The sequence below is a fragment of the Charadrius vociferus genome, unplaced genomic scaffold (genome assembly GCF_000708025.1).
Source record: "Charadrius vociferus isolate BGI_N301 unplaced genomic scaffold, ASM70802v2 scaffold298, whole genome shotgun sequence".
In the NCBI taxonomy this organism is placed as follows: Eukaryota; Metazoa; Chordata; class Aves; order Charadriiformes; family Charadriidae; genus Charadrius; species Charadrius vociferus.
This window is the reverse complement of record NW_009649936.1, coordinates 5,047,479-5,051,906: the sequence shown is the minus strand read 5'-3', so window position 1 is coordinate 5,051,906 and position 4,428 is coordinate 5,047,479.

Below are 4,428 nucleotides of genomic sequence, written 5' to 3'. Positions count from 1 at the left end.
GCTGCCGCTGAGGCGGCTGTGGGAAAAGAGCCCCTCAGTCTGCCCCGTTCGCTCGCCCCCGGCGTGAACCAAGTGAATCTTTATTTAACTTTGTGCCAGGACTTTGTGTAAGGCTCTGGTTAGACTTCGTGGGCAGCGGCACAAGGCTTGTAAGGGCTGCCGGGCAGGGGACAGGGAGGGGGGCCTGCCAGGCTGGGCCATGGCTGGGCTGTCCCTCCACCCGAGGGCAAAGAGTCGGTGGCTCTGGGCCTAGAAGAAATTGGATTTTGTGTGGCAGATGCGCTGACAATTTTCACAAGTGGATTTGAAGCCTCTGCTCGCCACCTCTAAATAATCCACTTTGGTAGCACGGAGAGCTACTCTTTCTTTTCTCTGCCCAGGTAGGGAAAAGGAATGTACTCACAGAACTCTGTAGCACATGTTTTGTGCTTCAGAGCCTAGGTCATTCCCACGGCTGTTAGAGCCTACAGCTCAGCTAGTTCAACGCAAGTAAGTGCATTAGGGATCATATTTTCCACTGACCTCAAATATTCTTAAGCAGTTTTGTTACAAGCCATCTTAAAGATGTGCTTTACAGATCATATTGAATAAGGCAATAGCTGTCTGGCCTTGTAATTCTGTAGTTGCATTCCTGGAGCATGGAAACCATGCAGAAGAAAGGGCTTGTGTGTACAGAGTGTGAGCTCAGAGGGAGGATTATAGGGAACAGAACAGAGCATGTAGTTTGGGCAGGTGAGTAAGTGGAGGTGAAAGAGATGCAAGTGCAAAACTGGGTCGTACAAAGGAGGCACTGTCATAAGCATTTTTGAGTTCCAGAGCACTGCAGAGCAGTTGGAGAATGTTGGTGAATGTGGCCCTTAACGTTTAAGGATTTATACTGTAGCTTTTTAAAAGCATAGAAATAATATGCTATTATACTTTTGTTGGGTCTAATTAGCTGGTATTAGGCTCCAGTACTCATAAAATTGGTTCTTGTTTTACTCGAGACTGACATCCTATCATTTTGTTTTTAATAAATCTGCTGTTCACCTTGGTCATGTGCAATTTCTTCAGAATCAAGAATCCTAAGAGGATTTAGACTTTACTATCTCAAGTAGAAGTAATTAAAATATAGAAGAGCATACTCAGAGTAGCCAACCATAAAGGGTAAAAAATGAAAAACACTGCAGACACGTGTAAAACCAAATGTAATCTAAGGTAGGACTATAAATATCTGTGTATTAATCATAACTGTTTATTGCATGGTGGTGTTGTGCTGAGGTGGTTTGGGTGTTCTGTCCAAGTATTTCCAGAAGTCAGTTTGTTTAGGATTCTCTTTCAGTAAGACAACAGTCCTATTTCCTGGGCCTATAATGTTATTCCCAAAATAATTACAGCATCCTTGTAACATGTTTCATCACATACTGCAGGTGAATATCTCTAGTTTTATCTCTACTGTTTTGTGCTGGGGATTAATGGTTGTTTACAACTCTTTGAATATTTTCATCAGCATTTGCCCAGAACTTCTCTTTCACCTTAGTTATAACCAAACTTGTTTCCTTGGCATAGTCAAATAGAAAATTTTTTACAAGGCCAAAACTTTAAGAATCCTACATAGCATGATAAAATATTATACCTGGCTTTCAAGTTTAGGTGAACAGCTGGACACTAACATTTTTTTATTACCTTTTTCTTTATGCTGTGGAAGTCAATATGCATCATGGCACAATTGTATTAAAAAAATGATAGTACATGTATCATCTTACATTATCAGTAATAAGTATGTGACAAAAATGTGATTTACTGAAACAGAAAGGAAAAACACTGTTATATGCATGTGGAAACAATTATAAATTCCTTCCAGTAGGCTCCAAAGCAACTCATTTCGTGCATCTGTCAAATAGTCCACCCTGCACAGTCCTAAACAACGCAGGTAGGAAAACAGGCAAACCCATGTCAAACAAGCAGGAATCTCTTCCAACAGTCTCCCCTCAGTGTAGAGCGCTTGTCCACTTTTCTCAGAAATTAGAGCTAAGGTCAATAGTTCATTGGGATTAAAGTTTTAATCACAGAATTTCATGTATATTCAATCTCCTCTCTCTAGTTTTTGTAGTTGCAGTATAGCTTTTTCCATTAAACAAGAAAACCTATCCTAGCCTTGCTAGCTGTTTTTGGTATCAAGTAAAGCAAAGTCACCTGCACTTGTGGTTTATTCCCATACCTTTTTCCCCCCATCGCCAAAAATAAAAAAGAGACAAAAGAGACACAGACACGCAGTCAAGATTTAGAAAACTAAAGAAAACAACCTTTTACTGTGTTCTCAGGTGTTTAATTGCCAAAAACATACTTGAAAATTAATTGGTTGACTGGTCTCTGATGGAAAAAGTAGATCTTTTATAGCAAAGGACACAGAGAAAAATTAAAGCATTTGGAAATCGGGATTTTGACAACATTGTGCTTTTGCCTTGCATTTTGAAATTATGAGATTTTCCTTTTGGGGAAAAAGGGATCACTTGAGTTGCAATTAGACTTTTCCTTTTCCTCTTTCCTGTATATAAAAAATGTCTAAACCACTGTCTGTCTCTACTGGAAATCATATGTGTCCTAAGTGAACATTAATTTTGTATCCACAAAACCTGATCTTATTATGAACACCAGGCCATCGTGATGTGACAGTTCTCTCCCATTTTTCAACCTTACATACTTGGCAAGGTAAAATTACATTCACGCATACAAAACATTCTCTTTAGCACAGCAATTAGCAAATTCTCTTCACCGTTTCACTTTGCTGGGTATCAGGTGCCTGAAACTTTTCCCTAGTCACATTAGCATAGCAGAGTTATACCTGCACTTTAAACGATGAATCAGTGGGAGAGGAGGAGCTGAACCCGAGATAGTTTACAGCCGGCCAGAGCTTGTGCGAGCGCTTCTCCTGAGTATCGGCGGTATCGTTGCAGCAGCTCAGTGCCCCAGTTGATCGCCACTGACGTGGATCTTGGCTTTGAGGTGCAGTGTAAAGGAGCAGATTAACCTAGGAGGCGTCTGTACGACCGTGTGAAAAGCCTGTGTATGTGTTACTAGACCAAGAGGAGTTTTCTGGTTTCCAAGCCTGCGTGCACCTCAGCTTCATCCGAATTTCAGGTTGGTGTGGACAGAAGTGCGCGCCAGCCCGTCCTTTCCTCCCTACTCCACAGCCTGGCTTCTGCGCAAAGGCCCGGGCGGTGTGCTGGCTGAACAGGGGCCGCAGCCTGCGCCGACAGCTCTCTTAGGGGGATGTTCACAGGAACGGGGCTCTGGGTGCGTGAGAACACACTAGCAGGGTAAACCACCTTGGGGAAACAAAAAAATGGACTCTCTCTCCCAAAACAAGGTGCACAAACTCACTCATTACTTTTGAAAAGGCAGACTCTGCTCTTTGTGGTTTGTTTTGCGGGCCTTCATTTACTGTTGCAATAGCAATAGCTGGTGTTTATTCTGACTTTTATTTTGTATATGAGCCCTGGTCTTGCAGCCAGGTCACTTTCCCCTCATTTCACAACTTCTCTCTGCAATGGGATTATCACAGATAAACATGATTTTATCATAGAAAACTGAAAATGTCCTCCATCAAAATTTTGCGCGGTTGCAGTTGTTAATGTTCTGCTGTAACGTTTGTTCTTATTGATGACTTAAAGATTTCTGCACCCAGTAGTCACTGCCATCAGGCAATCCCATCAGTATAACATGGATTGCGTTACACAGCTCGTTTCGGGTTAGGCTAGTTTCGTGGCCAGTTTCTGTGGCTTTGGGGAACTCTCCCTCCTGGAGGAGGAATGAAGTCTGACTTGAAAGGTGGGGATTGTTTCAGAGAAAGAAACTGGTTTCAGATGTGCCATGTGTGTATATTGTACGGTGGTGAATGTAAACGATTAAAGACTTAAATTTCTCAGTGTCCCCTTCTATCATATTCCATATACTTGGAAGTGCAAACCCACATGGCACAGGTGCCAGGCAAACAGAGGAAGTCAACATATCCCTCACCCTTTTCTGCTCCTGAATTTCCATTTCTTTTTCCCCTCAGCTCTTCTGTTACTGGTTTGTTTAAATGATACTCTCTGCAAGGCAGGACAAGGGATTTCATTATCCCTCTAAAATATTTAGCACTTTAACTTGACCAAAATAAAATATAGCTGTAGTGCTAAGTACAATATCGGAGAGATTAACGAGCTCAATAACTGCAAGAGAAGCAGCAGTGGTTTTGTGAGGAACTGGCTCCTCTGTCTTGGCTCTCCCAGAGGGCTAGAAGGTTAATTAAACCCTCGCTCATTGTTATAACACTAAATCCTAAAATATGATGTCAGTCTTCAAGTCCCTACTGGGACAACCCTTGTTGAAATTCTTTCAAATATTTAAGGAGCAGGAAAAGGGAAGGAAAGAAGTAAAATTGTATCCCCCGTTGCCTTGCTTTGA